The sequence below is a fragment of the Oryctolagus cuniculus genome, chromosome 10, assembly GCF_964237555.1.
Source record: "Oryctolagus cuniculus chromosome 10, mOryCun1.1, whole genome shotgun sequence".
In the NCBI taxonomy this organism is placed as follows: domain Eukaryota; kingdom Metazoa; phylum Chordata; class Mammalia; order Lagomorpha; family Leporidae; genus Oryctolagus; species Oryctolagus cuniculus.
Window position 1 is genome coordinate 27,095,529 of NC_091441.1, and position 21,415 is coordinate 27,116,943.

A 21,415-nucleotide genomic window follows, 5' to 3' on the forward strand; every position below is an offset into this window, starting at 1 on the left:
GTGGGGAAAAGTGCCTGGGGTTCCCGCCACCTGCCAGCAGTTGGGTTTTGGGGTCCCTCCTGGAGGGCATAGTGTGCCAAGTCCTCTCAACCCCCTGCATGGGCAGGGCAGGCAGACTCCCCGCCAGGTCCAGGATCACCCACATAGAATCGTTCAGAATACTTGTGGGGCGTTAAGGGCACGATATGGGTGCTTATCACCTCCTCCTGCAGCCCGTTTCTCACTGTCTCTTTACAGCAGGTTTCTCAACCTTGGCACTGCAGTGAGAATACTTTGGACCTGATGGTTTCTTCTCTGGGAAGGGGACTGTGGTAGGCTTGTAGCAATAGCCCTGACCTCTTTACCCAGCAGCCCCTCCTCCTGTTACAGCACCCCCTGGGGAACAAAATCACAGCACCACTCCCCCGGAAGCTTGCGCTCCCTAAGTTCAGGCCGACTCCCTGTTCTCCCACCAAGACAATGAAAGAAGCTTCATTCGTTTGTTTGTGTACATATGCATTCCTTGTGCCTCTTCCGTATCACATACTGCTCCTCCTGGGATGCTTCAAAGCGCTCAGGAGCCTTCAGGGAGTAGGGATCTTAGTCCTCCGGCATAGGAGAAATCCTGCATCATCTACCCACTGCCCCCTCTCCCACCAGCTCACCAGCTCCCCTTCACAGGGCTCACTCCAGGCAAACACTTCCAACTCCCAGCTTCCCCACCGCTGACTCCTTCTGCCCATGCAGCCCTGAAGCCAGAGATCCTCCTTGTCTGGACCACCTGAGGTCCGGTGCACCTACTTCATGCTCCCGTGTGGCCCTGTGCGCCCTCATCGACATCTCTGGCACGCTCCACTGGCCCTGTACATTATTTTTCCTGACTCTCCACCTAGACCATGAGCAACTTAAGGGCCGACTCTGCATAATGCATATCATTGTTTCTACAAAGCCACAGTAAAGACTGCTAACAAGTACTGAATGCCAGAAGCTGTTTCAGGTGTTTTATATATTTTTATTAATTCATTTACTCTTCAACAACCATAAAAATAGCAGGTGTTGTTATGATGCCCATTAAAAAAAAAGCTTTATCTATTTATTTGGAAGAGGATTGACAGAGAACAAGAAATGGGGAAAAAAGAGATCTTCCTTCTGCTGGTTCATTTCCCAAATGGCTGCAACAGCCAGGACCAGGCCAGGCCAAAGCCAGGAGCCAAAAACTCCATCCCACCTGAGTGGCAGGGACAGAGACAGTGTCATCCACTGTCTCTCAGGCACATTAGCAGGAAGCTGGATCAGAAGCTGAGTAGCCAGGACTCAAATGGACACTCTGGTATGGGATCCCAGTGTTGCAAGCAGCAGCTCAACCCCTGTACCATAACACTTCCCTCAGTTATATCCCCATTGTACAGATGAGGAAACTAGAGCTCGCACTAGAAAATAATCCTAGATAGGCTGTTTTCAAGCGTGCACTCTCAATCCACCACATTAGTAGATGGCTAGTAAAATGTATGTTGAGAGGGAAACCCAACTATGCTAACCCAAACTCTCATTAACTGAAATTGGGTTAAAAAGGAGGTATACCTCTCTCAGCTTTAGTGCCATGTTCTTGGAAACCTCAGTACCTTCAGAGCCAAGTAGAGGAAGAAGCAAATGCATTGGCTGATGCACAGAAGAAAGGTGAGACAGAGACCCATGTGAACTGCTGGCTGTGCACCCTTAATGAACAAAGGAGCAGAAGTGAGAAGAGTGGGACCCTGGAACATGGGTACACTTTGTCGGACTGCCTGCTACTATCTGCACCTTGTCTGGAAGGATCTGGAACTCTATCACCAATAGATTGCTGAAACCACCTGGGAGACCCACTTTGCTAACCCCAAAACAGTTCCCGATGGCCCTTTGCCCTGGGCCTGCGACATCCTGGACTAGTTCTATTCTCAGCTGTGGCCAAGTGTAACCCATGCACAATACATCATCTCTTCTGCTGTCTTAGCCAAAGAATCAAAAGAAAAAGGATATGCAGGTGGGATGATTTGTTCTTAATAGTTTCTTGAGATAATTAAATCCAATTTAATTTTGAATATGGAAATGCAAAATAATATTACTGTATTTATAATACTGAGCATAACAAATACAAAAGTGGAAGATCCAGAGATTATATCATGAAAATGCATGAATAATTATACTTTAAAGAAAAATCAACTCAATTCTATTTGAACTACTTCAGAGCATTATAAAAAAGTGGAATAAGGGGGTTGTAAATTATTTTTGAAACTAGCATAATAGTGATAACAAAGCCAATCAAGTATATATGTCAAGACTTCACAGCAATATCACTTTCAGTTTCAATTCAAAAACCTAAATATAATAAGCATAATAGCAAACAAAGTCAGGCAGCTCAAAGAGAATAATACAGCATTTCAACATGGGGCTTATTGCAGGAATACAAGGATATTTCAGTATTATAAAACTCAATATATAATTTACCATGTCAGAAATGAAATGAGAAAATAATCATATAATTATTCCCATGGATGCTGAAAAGATATTTGATAAAAATACAATGTCTATGCTCAAGAAAATCTCTCACTAGATAGTTCCTTTAATTCAACTAAACACAAATTTATTGAATACTTACTATATGCAAGGCAGAGTTCTAGGCACTCGAGCCAGGAGCCTGCAGCTCCATTAGGATCTCGAAGGTGAGTAGCAGAGGCCCAAGTACCTGGTTCATCTTCCTCTGTTCTCCCAGGTGCATTAGCAGGAAGCTGGATGGGAAGCAGAACAGCCAGGACTTTAGAATGGGGTGTGGGCGTAACCCCTGCACCACGACACCAGCTCAACTCCGTGATCCTTTTGCAATGCCCTCATGTAGTAGGAAGACCACATACCTGCAAATGTAATGGTATTTTCTGCTTCTGACTTTGCACCATTGTAATTAACTTGTAACCTTGGGCAATTCATTTTATCTTCTTTTCATCCATAGGTGTTAGTATTAGATCAAATACCCTTTGAGATCTAAATCCTCTAACACTTTACAGCTTACAAATTGACCTAAAACTATTTTATATATTGGAACTAGTTTTGACTGCTCTTCCTACTAATACCAGATAGTTTACTGAGGAATCTAGCACCAAATATTATTCAGTGCCCACTCCTTTCACAATGTTACAGTGGAATGAAGACAGCATGCAAAGTGCATTTTAGGGCTCAGTCTAGAGTTTCTGGCTTGTTAGGAGGTAGGTGGAACCCCCCCACCCTATACAAATAGATACAGAATTGAACGCCTAGAGCAATGGGCCCTGTGACTCATTCCAGAGGTTTCCACAAGGATGCTATAGCTCATAAATAATCAGTTGTCCATAATTCAAAGGCCCATTTGCTTTGGTCGCTTGTTTGAATCATACGTCTTTTTTGTGTCTTACCTGTTGGCCATCCTACAAAATTCCTCCACCAAAAAAGGGAAAGGGAAAGGGAGAGGAAGTATTTAGCATAGCAGTAAAGATGCCCTCATCCCACACCAGAGTACCTGGGTTCAACTCCCAGAGCTGGTTCCTGACTTCCACTTCCTACCAGTGCACACCCTGGAAGGCAGTAGCAATGGCTCAAGTTATTAAGTTCCTGCCACCTCCGTGGAAGACCTAGATTGCCCTCAGCTATGGCAGGTATTTGTGGAGTGGACCAGCAAAGGGGAGCTTCCTTCTCTATGTCTATGTTTGTGTGTGTGTGTGTGAGTGTTTCAAATAATTTTTAAAGAAAAAAATCACAGATCAATCTACTTGTTAACTGCTTTACTAAATAATGGGAAATTATGAGATACCCTGGCTAATAGGTAAATAATCTTATGTGTTTCAAGAAATTTAAAAGCTGAAAGGCATCAGCCATTACATAGTCTAAACCACCCATGTCGGAAGTGAGGCAAATCCAAGATAAGCAGGTGTTCCTGTGCGTGGTTTAAAACTGTTTCCATCTATAATCCTTTATCCTTAAATTGTTTCCCAAACACGGTTGTTAGTTACACGTCAAAACATTATTAGCCTAAAAAACAAGTATGAGATTATTTTTTCGATAATTATTTGGCTTACTCTGTGTTTCTGGACCCTAATGTTCCTGAGACCATGACCATGACCGTAAGGAGCAGAACTTCTAGGCAGGAAACTGAGATGAGGGACTAGACGTCAGAGGGAAACCTCAGCCCTCCCTGCCACCTTCAGTCTCCAGTCACTTCTCAAGAACACTTGTCGTCTGACACCTTTTTTTCTGTAACCTTCTCTCCCTTCTTTTCCACTTCCATCTCCAGCCAGAACGATTCTTAGAGCTCCCAGGCTTCTCGAAGACACATGCCCAACCTAATTCTACCCAGGAAACAGCTGTCAGCACATTTCCTTGGGGGTTTGTATTTCCCTTTAGCTTAAGTAGGTCATTGCACTAAAGGAAGTGTAAAGATGGAATGAATGAGAATAAGCTACTGGATCTGGCTTGTGTGAGATCTGCGAACAGCACAGGGAGCTGTGCAGAGCGGCAGGGCTGGGCAGCCAGGGGAGTTCCTGTGAGCCTGCGGGTCACTCAGACCTCACAGAGATACCAATCACACACAGACAGTATGGGCACTCAAAGGGCCTTCATCCTAAAAATCATAAAGTCAGGGTCTTGCCTGCAGCTGTGCACGTATCTTATAGGGGAGAAGAAAGCCTGGCAGAGAGCTAGAGGTGAGTTCCACAGGCGGAGGATGTTTTGAGTTGAAAAGAGCTGACCTTGTTTCGACTGTTGAGGAACAGGTTGGTTTTTTTTTTTTTTCATGCAATTTGTTGAACTCTTTATTTAGTATAGAGTCAACCTGTGTATAAAGTTAATTCAAAATAGATCTTAGTAAAAAATCAGACTGGGAATAGTAGAGGGAGGAGGAAGAGGGGTGGGAGGGTGGGTATGGTGGGAAGAATCACTATGTTCCTAAAGTGGTATTGATGAAATGCATGAAGTTTGTATTCCTTAACTAAAAGGGTTCTTTTGGAGAAACAAAGGCTGGAAAGGGGGAGAGGATGACCCAAAATGCAGAGGTTTAAGGAGCATAGCTGACTTCCTCCCCACAAATGACCTGTTTCTCACTGCAACCAAGCTCATCTCCCTCATCTCCCTTGTAGGAGGAGTCCCTTAGGGTAAGCAGACTCCAGCCAGCGTAAAATAAACACTCCCAGTTGGATGCAGGGTCTTAGGTAAGACTCCCAAGGATTAGACTGGGTGAAATCAGAGTGAAAGACAAGTGTGACCTTGCTGGGGAGAAGGAAGGAAAAATCATGCAGAAGAAACAGACACTGTGGGGAGGGGACAAGTAGCAGCCCTGACGTGGTCCTAGTGAGATAGGTCTTCAAAAAGGTAGTAGAAAATAAATACCATGAAAAAAAAAAAAAAAAAAAAACTACGCATGGGTTTCAAAATGTTGGCACCAAAACAAACACCTTGCAACTCCAGTTTCCTCGAACTTTTTGAAGTACCTTCATCTGAGATCTGAGTGCCCTGAGCCTTTTTGGCATTGTTGGCCCTTACCCTTCGAAACCCCCTAAAAGCCCGCTTCCTGCCAGGTGCAGCAGTGTCCTCCTGTACAGCCAGGACACACACTACCCCATCACAAGAGAAGGTCTAGCGTGGCTGCCATGCTCTAATCTGGAGAAGCACTCACTGTCCCAGAGAGATGACGCCACACATGCTGTTTTAAATTTTTTAGTAGCCATGGTTTAAAAAGGTAAAAAGACCCATGAGGCAGGCATGTAGCCCAATTAAGACTGCTATGTGTCATACTGGAGCATCTAGGTTCAGATTCCCGGCTCCACTCCTGACTCCAGCTTCCTGCTCATAAGACCCCGGGCTGCAGAGGGGCGGCTCAAGTGCTTGGGTCCCTGCCCCCCACCACCCTCCGTGTAAGAGACCCAGACTGAGCTTCTAGCGCTCAGCTTCAGCCTGGCCCAACCCTGGCCACTGCAAGCACGTGGAGAGTGAACCAGCAGCCTGCTTTTTCTATCTGCCTCTCAAACAAATGATTTCTTTAAAAAAAATTCAAACAGATAAATAATAAGGAAGAAACAAGTGAAACTGATTATAATAATGTATTTTATTTGGTTCAATAGATGCAAAACATTATTGTTTCAACTTCTAATTAATATTGTGAAATTACTAATGAGACAATATGTTCCTTTTTGGAGTAAGTCTCTGAAACCTAGTGTGTATTTTATACAGCCCATCTCTATTCAGACCCGCAATTTCATCATAAGTACTTGATTTGCATTTAGATTTCATAAACGTTAGAGTTGATAAAGTAGATTCACAAGCCGTAGGAGCTTCAAACATGCTTACCGGTTTTTCCATTAATTTTATTATTCGGTCTTAAATTTAAACTAGGTAAAATTTAAAACTCGGTTCTTTGGTTATGCTAGACCCAGTCCAATGGTGCAATAGTCGGTGACTCGAGAGGCTACTGTTGCATGCACGATAATACAGCTTTTGAGGGAAAGATAGACAGTAATTCGGTGCACTCACAAACAACCCTGCAGCTCCAGCTGTGATAAATGTGTGGAGTACACGTGCACAGATACATGGTGTCGTGTGCAGCTACATCGTGTGGTGAGGTGGATAGTGTCTGACCCCGACTGAGGCGGGGGCAGGACCTTCTCTAGGAAGTGCTTCTGCAGAATTCTGAAGATTAATGCAGGAAGAGAGTGCGGTTGGGGTGAAGAGCTTTCCTGGCAAAGGAAGCAGCATTTACCAAGGCCCTGAGGCAGAAGGGAATAGAAGAAGGTCTGTATGAGTCAGCATCCTGTGGGGAAACAGATGGTCCTTTCAAATTGGGCAATGTGAGGAGTATTTAATAAAGAGACTATTGACCAAGATGAGGCCAGGCTATGGGGAAAATAGTACAGAATAACGCAGTACCATAGACTAGCAAGAGCAGGGAGCCGTAAACTACTACCACCCCAGCTGGGGGGGGGGGGGGGGGGCAGGGCATAAAGCAGTTTCTAGAACCATACACGAATGAGGAAGGACATCTGACAGGAGCTGTGGCCTGCAGGAGACGAGTACAACCAGCCGGCAGAGTTTCAGCGGCACGGTCACAGGGAGGCGAACACCCGCCCTCACGCTTCTGTAGCCTGCGCATGCGTCCTACTGGCCACGCCCACCAGGACCGGAAGGCGAGAGACCCGGATGGCGAGGACCCCACAGGGCAACCTTGAGGCACAAGCTAACGCATGGCAGGGTAAGAGTCTCTCTGGAAGGACACACTGAAGAGATTCCGACCCATGGTTTATCTCTTTGTTTTCTGTTACCGCTGTAGCGAATTACCACAAACTCAAAACACCACCAGTGAGTGATCCTAGAGTTCAGAAGTCCTAGAAATCACAGCACTGCCCAGGTCGCGTGCCTTCCGGAAGTTCTCAGGGAGCGTCCATCGCCTTGCCTTTTCCGGTTATCGAAGGCCTCCCCGTCCCTTGGCTCATCACCCCCTCCTCGCTTCCGTCATCGCGGCCCCTTCTCTGCCTCTGATCATCCTGGTCCCCTCTTCGGGTGCCCTTTGTGGTTACACGGGGCCCAGCTGGGTGAGCTCCCCAACCCAAGGTCCCTAACTGAATCACATCTCCGAAGTCCATCTGCCACATAAAGCAACACGTTCCGGGGTGTTCGTGATTAAAATATAGACAACTTTAGGGGCCATTGTCCTCTGTGTGTGTGTGTGTAACAGAAACCACCAGGCTGGAAGACAGAAGGCAAGGAGGGGTGATGGAGAGTTTGGGTGATGATGGGCAGGAAAAAGTCCTATTAGCGAAGTTGTTTAGACCATGGGAGGAGCTTTGTTGTGCATGGAAAGTCTTTGAACTTGCATTCTGAAAACATACACTCTACCAAAGAAAAGTAGATTTGGGGCCAGCGCCCTGGCTCACTTGGTTAATCCTCCACCTGTGGCAACGGCATCTGATATGGGTGCTGGGTTCTAGTCCCGGTTGCTCCTTTTCCAGTCCAGCGTTCTGCTGTAGCCCGGGAGGGAAGTGGAGGATGGCCCAAGTGTTTGGGCTGTTGCATCCACATGGGAGACCAGGAGGAAGCACCTGGCTCCTGGCTTCAGACTGGCACAGCACCGGCCATGGCTGCCATTTGGGGGGTGAACCAACAGAAGGAAGACCTTTCTCTCTGTCTCTCTCTCACTGTCTATAACTCTACCTGTCAAATAAAAAAGAAAAGAAAAGAAAAGAAGATTTGGAAGAAGAGCTGAGAAGTTGTGTGGTGATCAGATGACTAAAGATAATGGCTTGGAATAAGGAATGAGTGTAAAAGTGAGAGAAGGGGAAGGACTTGAGAGATGCAGGGGCAGAGTTTGTAGGACTCCACAACCGATCAGCAAAGCAATGGGGAGTAAAGGCAATGGACACTGTGTAGAAGAAACCAACTCAATTTGTCCTGTTCTTTCACAACACAGACTGCTCTGACACCATGCTGTGGTGGAATGAGAAGGCAATACCAAGATGGCCACTGATAACGGAGCCTGCCTGGCAACAGGCTGTGATTGGATGGCTTTGAAAACCACCTGGCAACGGAGCCTGCCTGGCAACAGGCTGTGATTGGATGGCTTTGGAAACTGCCTGGCAACAGGCTGTGATTGGTTAAGACATAGACCGCCCCTTGACCGGATTGGCTGCCTTGGCTATTTAAGCTGCTGTACCAACTGAAATAAACGAGTCTGCAGGCTTCTGCCTCTGTCCTGCTTTTACCTGGCTCCACGGGGTCTGTGTGGTGACTCCCTGCCTCTTGCCCCCACAGCGCTCCTCCTCTCAGAGTGAATCCACCGCAACACCATGCACCAAGCAAGCTATCAGTTCCATAGTGGACACCAGCTGGGCAGACACTGATCCGATTCAGTTTTGGTTCTATCTACCTGGAGATAGCATCCGATTCCACAGGTTGAGGGCTCAGACCCTAAGACCATCCCCTGCAACCGTACTTCAGGTGCCAGTGGTAAGCTCCAGGTTGCTTTTCCTGCACTTCTGACTGAAGTCAGGGTTCCCACAACCCCTTCCACAGATTCAGTTTGCTGGAATGGCTCATAGGACTAAAGGAAACACTTAACATATTACCAAGTATTTTATAAGATGTATTTAGGTACATATGAGTTTATCCATTTGAAAGGCAGAGTGACAGAAAGAGAGACATCTTCCATTTGCTGGTTCACTCTGCCAAATGGACACAACATCCAGGTCTGGGCTAGACTGAAGCCTGGACGCAGGAACTCCATCCAGTTCTCCCACATGGGTGGCAGAAACTCAAGTACTAAAGGCAATATTTGCTAGTTCCTGGGCACATTATCAGCGACCTGGATTAGAAGCAGAGTAGCGGGGCCAGCGCTGTGGCACAGCAGGTTAAAGCCCTGCCTGCTGTGCTGGGTGCCAGTTCGAGTCCTAGCTGCTCCACTTCTGATCCAGCTCTCTGCTGTGGCCTTGGAAAGCAGTAGAAGATGGCACACCTGTGTGGGAGACCCAAAAGAAGCTCCTGGCTCCTGGCTTCGGATCAGTTCAGCTCTGGCCATTGTGGCCATTTGGGGAGTGAATCAACGGATGGAAGACTCTCTCTCTCTCTGCCTCTCCTCTCTCTGTGTAACTCTGCCTTTCGAATACATGAATAAATATTTATAAAAAAAAAAAAAGCAGAGTAGCCAAGACTCAAAGTGGCATTCCGATATGAGATGTGGGCTTCCAAAGTGACAGTTTAACCTGCTGCACCATGACACCTGCCCCACAAAGGATATCGATGAATCCCAGATAAAGAGATGGATAGGGTGAAGTAAGTGGGGAAGAGCATGAAGCTTCCATTCCCTCTCCAGGCACTTGAATCTCAAACATGTTCAGCTATCCGAACCCAGTTCTTTTTTGCTTTTTATAGATGCTTCATTATGTAGGCATCACTGATTAAACCATTGGCCATTGGCACTCAACTTAAACCCTCTGTCTCCCTAGGAGTCAGGGAGTGGGGCTGAGATCCCAGCTCTCTGAGCATAATGCTGCTTCCTCTGGCACCCAGGCTCCCACCCTGTGACTGTCTAGGGAGTCTCCAACCATCACCTTCTTGAAATAAGCTCAGGTGCCTTTGAAAGGGCTTGTTGTAAATAACAAAACCCTTATCTTTTCTTTATGACTCTGAAGCTATTGCAAGAACAGAAGACAAAAGGCAAAATATTTTGCCTTATTGTCCTAGTCACTTAGGAAATTACCAGGGCTGCAGGAGCTGGGAGCCGGGGCCTATGGGTGAAAAAGTCTGTACATCATGGCATCACAGACATTGGAAGATGGTGCTGAAGTTTCTGGCTTGCTGACCTGGATGGATAGTGAGTGGTTCAATGTACCGCAAGCAACACTGCACTCAGAACGGGCTTGTTGTATTTGTTTTTCAAGCAACATACGACCGTATTTTGAAGTCCAGTAGTTGAGGTCAGTAAGTCACACATGTAATCCGATAAGGGGAGACATCACGTTGTCAGGGGGAGTGGGGAGCATGCTCTGAGTTTGTCACCACAAAACTGGTTACGCACGGAGCAAACTATGTAAGTATTTGGAGTGTTTTCAAAGCCACAGCACAGCAGCTCCCCGACATACAGAGATGGTTCATGACTGGACTGTCACCCAGAGCAAACCTCACTTAAGTGTGGCAGAAGTGCAGGTCTGGAGGAGGAAGGCAGGACCTGGTGAGCCACTCTCAGTGCCTGAGAATCCCTCTGCTTCTTCTGAATTTCTAGGTTAGCGTGATGCGTGATACTGGGTAACATCTCCATCTGTGTCATTCAGACAGATTTGTTTGAAGGACAGGAGATATGGTTTTGAACGTGCTGAGTCGGAAGTGACCTTAAAAGAGCCAAGTAGAGAAACCAAATAGGCGGCTGGAGACAGAAGTGGAGTACAAGAGTGCAAAGGGCCTCTGACTGCAGAGGGAATTTCATCCTTGGTTAGTAGGTGGCCCTGGATATGAATGAAATCCCCTAGAAGGGACACCAATTAGCAGAGTATCTAGGATCTAGCCTAGAGAGACTAGAACATCTAATGACCAGAGAAAGGCTATAATGACCAGATAAAAGAAGGCAAATCTGAGGCATCACAAAAGCCAACAAAATATATTCAAAGAGGATGTGGTCAACAAGGCTGATTGCTCCTCAGAGCTGAGTAAGTGCATTTCCGGAAGACCATCAGTTCATCCACATTCTCAGTCCACGAGAATCTGGTGGAGCAGTTCACACCCTTACGGAGAGGGGGTGCCTACCCTGCCCCTCCACCAAGTCCACGGTAATTGGTTTAGGGTGGACACATCAACACTGAGAATCAATGAGACACATTCACTGAGATGTCTACGGAAGAGCATCCTTCTTTGTGCTGCCTTGAAGCTTGGGATAAAGGACTTCAAGGACTCAGAGTTGTCACCTCCCTCTTGCTGCCACATGATGCCTATGACTTCAGGCAACACTTGGAAGGCAAAAGATGGCAAGAACCCAAATATGTATGATATCTTTTCAGGTCTAATCCCAGCCGTGCTTGTGGCTTGATCTAGCCTTACACTTCCAGCTTTAAATGAGTCATTAATTCCCTTCTGCATAAGCCAAGTATTTTGTCGCTTACAATGGAAAAGACGCTAAATTCTAGGGGAAGATAAATGACATATAATTTGTGTCCTAGATCTTTAGAAGAAAAAATGCATTACATATCAAGTTGCACAAGGTATTGATTAGAATTTTTATCAAAAGCATAATAAAACCATGAATATAGATAAGAGAATTTTGAGTAGAAAAATAAGAATACCAGAAGAGTCTCATGAAGCTGAAACACTCAGAAACAAACCGGAATATGTGTAAAAAGAATTAAATAGTCCCAACTACCTTAAAGTAACTTTCTTTATTGTGACAAGAAATCTAGTTCAAAGCTTTTTGTGTTCTCCTTTGTTTTAAGCTTGTATCTTTCATGAGCCTTGAAATGGCAATTTTACAGATGCATGAATTGTAATATTCATGGTTTCCACAGCATTCTAATTGTTCTCAGTAATTATAATTCTCATTGACACAAAAGTTACAGGCTCCTGGGACTTGCTCAGTAGAACTTAAGACTGTTGCTAGGCACCCCATAAAAGTTATTATCCCCTTTTGGGGAACTGAGGAATTTGACCTTGAGTAACTTCTACATTTGGAAGTTAAAATTTACTGGCCTGTCTTCTCTGAACTCATTTAATAAAAGCTCACCAAAATGTGGGGCCACCATGACCTAAGGGAAGAGAGTAGATCCAATAGATGAAGAACCACAAATATCCACTAAGTACCCACCATGTACAAGACAGCCAGTTAGGCATGCTTAGGAACTTGAGGCATGGTCTTTACTCTCACAGAGCTTGGAAATTTGTGGCAGAGGTAGGACATACTCATGAAGAGCCAAACCAATATTCAGTCCAATGCAATGAGTCCAAACAACAAGAACTCGGAGATTGGAAGAGCAAGAAATCACTGGGGTTGGAATGCCTCAGCGAAGGCATTAATGAATGGATAGAGACATACAGGGCTCTGCTGGCAGAGGTCAGTATAAACAACCACCAGAAGGAGAAAGAGGTTGTAGGTAACCATAAATGTTATAGAACAGTCTGGCTGAAGCAATGATTCTGGGATGTTTGAAAAGGTAGGGAGAAAATGGAGACCTTAAAAGTGTGGGCTTCATCTTGTGTGAAGTGAAGTACTGAGATTGTATTTCAGGCACAGTCAATGGAAGCAGACCACATGCCTGCCCCAGGAGCAAAGCCTGCGAAGCGAGAGCCTGCGATGGTGTGTGTGTGAGGAATAGCTCGCTGCTGTCAATCAATGCAGTGTGAAATGAAAAGAGGAATGGAAAGGGCCGCAGGAAGCAGCATTGTGCTGATAAAGTGGGGTCTGCGGTTTCAGAGGTCTTCCTCCAGCCGCTGCGTGGAGGATGGATGGAGCGGAGATGGGACCGGAAGGAGCCCAGGTAGAAGGCGGGGTTAATGAGGGCCTGGATGAAGACAGTGACAACGGCAGTGGGGGGAGAAGATGGTTAGGATGCATAAGGGCCCATTGCCGCAGTGGCACTACACTCTCAACTTTTGGGAGAAGGCTTCCTGGCTGCAGGAGTCATGGCCAGACTACACATCACACCCCTCATCAAAATTTCCTCCTACCCCTGTATGCACCGGCACTGCCGTCATCACCTTACCCTCCACGTTGTTACCCACCCAACCTCATTTAGGAGGAAAGGCTTGGTGCCCCCAGCGGACCATAAAACCACTTTTAAACAACCAAAGCGGTGGCTGGTTTCTCTTCGTAAGTCTGTAGTGCTGCTCTGCGGGCCGAGATGGGATGGGCACCGTCAACAGCTATAATGTTAAACAACAAAGGGTAAAACTGGGCTCCAGACCTACATAGAACGTGTCTTCAGTACAGCAGCACAGGAAGTCTTTTGTCTTCTGTCTGAACCTCAATGTATTTAGTCATTTTTATTAGGTGCCAAGTATATTTTATTTCATTTTATTTGTCTAGGCTTTCAGTAGCATTTTTTGAGGGGTGCTTTATGCTTGATCCTGGACTAGCACCAAGGGATCTATGAGAACAACCAAGTTCCCAGGACACAGTCAAAAGGACAAAATTTGATAAATTGAGATGAGATCCCCTGATCTCCCTCTATGGATCTCCGTCCTTTGACCCTCTTCCCTGAACCTGTAGGCTCCCACCCAGATTCAGAAATGGCCATGAACATTTCCTCTGCTCCCTATGATGGCCTCTATGTCTTTCATCATTTCATGTGGCTTCCAACTTTCTTTGCTGCTATTGTTACACCTCTGTCATTATCAGATTGGTGTGGTCTTTGCTATAGGCAAGGAACATTTATTTTGTTCCAGCTGAACTGTGGAATAGCCCCCCAACACACACACCTTTACAGCAGGCCCTATTACTAGTCAAAAGATAACGTTAGCCCTGGCCTCCATTTCTAAGGGAACTCTCTAGAGTTCATTGTTCTACTTGCTTTTTGTTACAACCCTCTTGCAAATGGCTCTGGCTATGGAAACTGACTTGATAAAACACTGTTAAAATCTCTATGGGGCTGGGCCAACAGGCCTAGAAAACTTCACCCTTACCTGTCCTTCTGCCCCACCACCCTCAGGATCTTGTACCAAGCTCCTGTGCACACTCTCCTCTCAGATCTGTTATTTCTTTTTGGGATGCTCACTCTATGGTGTATGTGGTTTCCTTAACAGCTCAGGAGTCCCAGGCCTAGAGCAAGGGTGGTACGAGCTAAGCCCTTCAAAGGGACCCACACCTGTCTGGATTCACAGCAGACAAATAATTTAGGTCCCCAGTGCTTTCTCCACACACACAAAAGTGATTCATGGTCAAGTGTTTGGAACTCAGGGCCATTTTCTAAGGAAACAACTGAAAAGGAATGGATGGGTGTCCAAGAGAAATCACAGAAGTCCACTTGACCCACATCCCCCTTCTGAGTTCTAAACCAGCCACAGAACCTACCTAACAGTAGAGCGAGGTTTCCATGGGGAAGAGGGTTCTGAATTCCAGCCCTGTGCTTACCTCTGCCGGGCCATCAGCAGCAGAACAGCCTGCCTTTCACCCTCTGCAACCTGCCCACCCAATGGTAGGGAATCGTCAGAAGCCTAAGAGTTGAATTTTTTTTTAAAGGGAGTAGGGGGAGCAGGGTGGGCATGGACCTGGGAGGTCAGGCAGGTTTTCAGGGAGGAAAGTACAGAGGGGCTCGCTGCCTCAGGGATTGGGGCTCACCCAGATACTCAGACTGGTTCCCCTAAGCTGCTACTTGGGGGACAGGATAGGCCCTGGTGGTGAGAGTCCAGCTGGAGGGAGTACACAGCTCCTGTCTGGTCTATACCACAAACCTTGCTCCAAAGTGAACGGTTGGAGTAGGGGCTTAACAAAAACGCCTGAACACTACAGCTAGCTCAGTATTGTGATCAGCACTGATCTTAACGAGGTCAGATCCAATCAACGCCCTAGACCAGACTTCTGAAATATGCAGCTCACAGAAATATTTAGTGTTTGACAGTCCTGTTGGCTAGGGCCCTTCCAAGGACCTAAGAAAATCCCTGACCTCTTGCTCTGTGTCTAATCTCTCTCTGTCTCTCTCTCTTTCTCTCTCTCTCTCTTGCTCTTTAATTAATATTTATGTGGAGTCAGGGCAAATTTACTTATAATGGGAAAATTTAGGTGTGGAGAAAATAAGCATGAGCCTCTTTTATTCCCTTCAATCTGTTCAGAAAGATAAAGGAAAAAAATAGGTTTTCCTCGAAGATAGAGTGGGAGGAAGTGTGAAAAAGCTGTCTATATTTTTAATAGCCCTTGTTTGGAAACTCAGAAAGTAATTTTTAAAGTAATAATAGCACTATGAAAGTTTCTTTTCATTGCGAGTACCAGTGGTTTTAAATAAGGGCTCTTCTATCTAGGTCTATTGTCTTATTCTGCTCTCATCTAAGTCTACTCTGTTACTCTATTTAAGATACTGTGATGTGAAATTACTTCTACGTGGCCACATACCTAAGTGAAAAAAGAGAAAAGATGATTTAGAAAGTTCACCACATTCAAAAGGGACTATTTCAAGTTTCAGAATCCTAAGAGCTTTGATAATGAATTAACAAAATAAATAGGTCCATGATAATTACTGAGAGGCAATTCATTCACCAGTGTTTTCTGAGATTATGTGCTAAACAATGTATCACATGAGGCTATACGCATAATGCACACACACACACACAAGTACAGGGCACAGTTCTGACACTGGTGGAGTTTATAATTCTTTGCATATATGAAAAGTAAAGAACTCACTTTTTCACTGTAGCCAACTACCAAACCATGTACCTATTACTCTCTGAAATGAAAGGGCTAGACCCAAGTTGAGCTCTACAGAATGGTGACAATTTAATGAGACAGAGAGGTCCTTTTGGTTGTTGGGAATTAACTGTAGCCCAGGTAGGGTTAAGTTTGGCCTTGTATAAGAGACGATGAAGAAAATGGCCTTATCAAAGCTAGAGGTTGGTTTTGGAGCAATTGGGAAGAGGTGAACAAAGAGGAAGGTATGGTTGGAGAAGATAGTCCAGTCAACAGTGTGGAGCTTGGTTCTGTCTCCCTCTGCATGGATTATGAGGTCACTGCAGTATTCTAAGAAGAGCTGGCAAGAGCCAGGCCTACTGTGGAGAAATGAAAATTAAGAGGGTCTCCGAGAAACAAAAGGCAATTTCCACAGAAATACGGATACAGTGTGGTTCTCCTGACATAAGAAGGAGACACTTCCCTTTTAAAGGTTTGGTCTTAGTCTCGCTTCTTCTCTAGTCTCTGAAGCCATCTCCTCTACACCTTTCATTTATATGTCTTGTTTTTTACTAGTACTGTTTAGGGATTTTTTTATTTTTAAATTTTTTTCTTAAGTCACACAAGTTTACAAATTTACTTTGGAAATTTTGACAACTCTACGGGAAAGATACAAATAAGATGTTAAAAAGTACCTATACCCTCATCACTCAGAGATGATTTCAGAAAATGTTTCAATGTATGCTTTTCCACCCTTGATCGATGCATTTTGGAGTGATTATGGAACAGGCTGAGCGTGGTGGAGTACAAAGACAAAGCTGTGTGATTTCCTTCCTCCCCACCACGACCTTCAAGTGTGTTTCATCAGTTCTCCATCCCCTGCCCTTACCCAGGATCCAGGCAGATGCCATAGCGTTCCTGTCATGTTTGGGCGTGGGAACCATTTAACATGCAAGCCTTTAAAGTCCAATTCTATCTAAGTCAAGATCGTGCTTCTGCCTTCCCTGAGCTCAGGGCTATCTGTAGTGCAAAGACTTGGATTGGAGGAAGCTGTGGTGTTGGGAGTTAAAAAGAGCCCAGGTAGGCAAGAAACCATAAGGGAACTGGCCTTTTGAGAGCTAGTGGGTTACTTTGGAACAGTTGGGAAGAGATGAAGGGAAGGGAGAGCATCCCAATCACCCCATGGACAAAAACCCACATACCCCTCCCCAAGGGAGAAGTGAGGCCTCTTCTCACTTTGCTGCCCCCTCTCGTTGCCATGCCATTGTGGACTGCCCAGCCTACTTCCCACTTCAGATACCTCCAGGGCCATATCAACTGCCACAGTCCATGCAGAAAAGCACTCTCTAAACTCACTTCATGTTATCTTTTCTGAGAAATCTCTTCTATAGGCTCCTGCTAGTGGTAATGGTGATTACCAAGCCTCTTTTTTTTAAATTGACCATAAATACTATGGAACTGTTGATTATGTGAGTATACTTGTTATCAATTATTCTTAGCTTTTGACTTTGGCCAAAAATTCTTGCTAAAAAAAGTCCCATTTTTTCACATCCTAACACATACACACATACATGCACACAGATAAAATAATATTTAGAACATATTATTATAATAGTAATATTAGATCACGTCACTTTGCACAATCTTTTTTCCATTAGTATACAGTAAACATTTTCCATGTCAAGGAAGTATATCCAAAAATGTGATTTTATTGGCCCATAATTTTTCAGCATATGACTGTACATTCCTCATTATTTCATCAACAATCACTGTCAGACAATTACAATTTCACCAACATATCACTTTACATATGAATCTTTGTGCACAAATCAGGATGTTTGATTACTCCATTAAGATAATTCACGGAAGTGGAATGTTTTAATCAAGGGTCATTGACTTTTTAGGCTCTTGAGACATACAGCAAAGGTAGCCCTCAAGAAATGTAGAACTCATGCACGCACTGTACCTAAATGTTCCTCCCATGTTTTTCATCTTTGCGATTTGATTCCTGAGCTATCAGACTTTTTTGCCTGGGTGCATATTTGATTACCATTAAAGGAGACTCATTTATTGACTCTTTCTTGTGCAAATGGTCTGCTCTTGGCCCCTGCTCATTGTTCTCTTGGAATGTTACTACTTTCTTACTGAGATATAAACTGACTCCATTTGATAGGTGCCCTTTTTGTCCTATTGTAGTTGTTGACAAGCATTTCCCAACTTGATTTAATCTTGTTTGTAATATTTTTGGCTTGAAGAAACTTTGAACTTTTATAAAGCCCAACACTGGTGTCTCTCTTGCATAACCTGGCTTAAATGCAAAGAAATTTACTTGAAGGACAGTGGTTAGCTCACAGAAATTTGAAAAGACATCCTGTAGAAATTAGGCCAACTCTGTGGACCCTAGGAAATAAAGCTAATCTCAACATCACCAAGCTTCTAAATCTTCCTGCTTCTCTAATCTCCTTGGTCTCCAATTGGTTTCACTCATTTCTGCCAGAAGTTTTCTGCTGATTGATAACCTTCTAGCTTCTAAATCCAGAGAGGCCAACAGGATTTATCTTCAGGCAGAAAAATTCTGGGGAATGACTTTTACTGGCCCAGCCTCATTACACGTTCACCTGCAGCCCAATCACTGATGCCAGGGAACTAAAGGACTACGATTCCCTAGATAACAAACATGTCACCAAAGTGGAAAGAGAGTAACCAACCCAAAGGAAAGATCTGGATGGGACACTGGGCAGATAAAGCAGCACAAAACAGAAATCAAAACAAGTGGTTGTGGTAAGTTTTTCCTTAGCATTTTCTTCTATTAGTTTGATGCTTCTTTCCTTAACCTGAGAAATAGTAAGTTTTTCTCCTGGGTTTCATTTGTCGCATTTAGCTCTGTCTTAACCAAATCCCTTCATTCCTTTCTTCTGATATTTACGTCATTGTTTCCACAGGCTTGGCCATAGCCAGGACCGCCGGTTTAGACTGCCTTGTTTCTGTGTGTGGTCCACTGTTACTCTCACCTCCGGCACACCCATTCTGCACAACATCACAAATCTGGCATTCCCCAAGCCCACACCATCTGTGTAGTGACGTCACTCCCTCTCCCAAGCCCCGCGTGGCCTCTCTGCCCTGCCCATTTGCCACAGAGGAAATGACCACCCCTCTACTGGATCACAATGAGCTGTTGTTTCACGCGGCCCTCGCAGCTCTGCCTGGCAGACACCATCTGCGCTGTATAGAAAGGAAACTGAGGTACAAAACTGTCAAATCGCTAAGTAACATGTCGTTCGCATGTAGCAGAGATCCGGGACTTGAACTTCATTGCCTCTGAATCCTTACACAAGAATCCTCAGAGCAGACTCCTCCCATCACCAGACAGCAATCCCTCACTTCAGTCAAACTCACCTCCCAAGTCTGTGAGCTTCTCTTTTGTTTTCGGATCTTTCCTCGTGGTATTTCTCACCAAGAAGTTTCCTTCATACTCCTTTCCACGTACAATCACGTACAATGGTCCCTCTATACGCACAAGATCATTTACCCCCAGTCAATCGTTGTCTAAGAATATTAAACGGAAGATTCTAGAAGTAAACAGTTTGTCCGTTTTAAATTGCACACTCTTCTGAGGAGTGTGATGAAATCTCTCATGCCTTCCTGTCCAGGATGTGAATCACCCCTTTGTCCACCGTCCTCACACTGTATATATTACCCACCCATTAGTCACTTGGTAGCTGTCTCACTTATCAGATCAACTGTCGCAGTATCTCAGTGCTTGTGTTCAAGTGTCCCTTATGTCACTTAACAGTGCCCCCTTAACCACAACAGCAGGGATCCAAAGGAGCCATCAGAGCATAAAATACTAAAGGACAGAGACTAGGTGTCCAAATGGCAGGGCATTCAAGAGAAAACAGAGCATGGACTGCCATGGGGTTTGATACTATACAGTTTCACAGCTTGGAATCCCCTAGAAGGGGAGTCTGCTATATTTATAGTTCACCATTTCTAAATCTCTGCTTAATTTCATCTCTTCCTGGAGTCTTAACTGATTATCTCAGAAGAATAGTGTTTCTACTCAAAATGATTAAAATGTGCTTTATGATATCTATTCAGTTTGGGGATTATTAGCTCCTATACTGTCATATGCTTTAACTTGACCACTCTGACAAACTAGATTGTAAGTCTCTTGGGGTCTAACTCATCATTTATTTTTCTCTGTATTCCCCACATGCTCAGTTCAAGGCCTTGTAAGAAGTTAGTCAATGCTTGTTGATTCATGTCTTTCTCTTTGAAGGTGCTATATTGAGTCATAATAATTCTTAAAGTATTTTCCCCCTTGGCAAACTATTAATTTACTCTTAAGACTTTCAAATCTTTGGACTTTCCCGTGAGGATCAGTGATTTTTCATGAGAAAATAATAACAATTGTAAAATTCTAAGATGATAGATAAATATATTGGGGGATTTTCACCAGCATGTATGTAGTTACCCCCTAATAAGCACTAATAAACATGCAAAGTAGTTTCCCTACTAAATTACACTAAATGGAAGGATTTATTGATATATTTTAGTAATAGTTCATGGTGTCTAAAAAGACAAGAAATCAATTTTAGAGGACATTAGACTTTTTACCCATTACTGTTCACTTTCTAGTAGATTTTACAATATTGTTTTACATAATAAATAAAATTTACTGGAAACCAAAATGTTTTGAGGGAATGTGGAGAAATCTTCTAAATACTGTTTTATACTTGGGGGGGGTTAGCGCATCTGTTTCAACTGACATTGCTTTGAAAACTGCATGAAACTTTGTAGATGATAAATGTTTACAATTTGCATCCACATTGTTCCTGACACAATAGACTGTTAAATCCCTTGCCAGGAATTTAAGCAGACTGCAGGCCATCCACATTATTTATCAAGGGGGAAAGACATTATTCACCAATTTTAATTGCTCCTATGGCACCAACAGTCTGAAAATGAAACATAAAAATGTAGCCTTGGGGAAGTTTTGCTGTGCAATGACTTTAGTGCAAACCTGACCGGAGGGACCAATGCCTCTATCACAATTACCCAAGGACCTGAATAGAATAAGTTAATAGTTTCAGCCAAGGTCCTGCTGGGCAGTTGGCATATTTTAAAACTCATTCCATCCACTGTGAACTCAACAACTCCAACACAGAACCCAGAATAAGTCAGTCCGAGTTTGGATAGTGTATTCCATACTCATCTTTGAGACGGATTTTCTAGGTCAAGGTTCAAATATTTTTCTGAAAACTGGAGAAATCCTTCCATATCCATACGTAGAGTATTTAACTCTTCCATGTTGCAAAATGAGGATGAAATTTGTTTCCAAAAACCAAGTTTCTGTGTATTTTAAGAAAAATGAAAGTATGGTATCAGGAGGTTCTTTGTTTTGCTTTGTTTTCCAATGGAGAAGCATTCAGTTCCCTCAAGGACCTATGTCCTGAGGGAGAACTTTTCCAATGCAAGGCTTACAATTAGGGCTTAGAATAAAAGGACCCAGCCAACAGGCCGCCAAAAAAATCAGGCTGATCTTGCTCCCCGGAAGCTAAGGCTCAAAGGGTTGGTGGTAGAGCTGGTGAGAAATAC

At 44.3% G+C, this 21,415-nt stretch overlaps 1 long non-coding RNA gene across 3 annotated transcripts in view; it reads right to left on the reverse strand.

Moving 5' to 3' along the window:
* LOC127492378 (uncharacterized) overlaps nucleotides 1–20,050 on the reverse strand; it is a 192,160-nt gene extending 172,110 nt beyond the window's left edge. Inside the window, exon 1 of one of the 3 annotated variants that reach the window (XR_011379329.1) lies at nucleotides 19,214–20,050. This is a non-coding gene — a long non-coding RNA (uncharacterized lncRNA). The remainder of the gene's footprint in view (nucleotides 1–19,213) is intronic. The other 2 variants (XR_011379327.1, XR_011379328.1) reach the window with 2 other exon arrangements.
* Nucleotides 20,051–21,415: the final 1,365 nt, after the last annotated feature.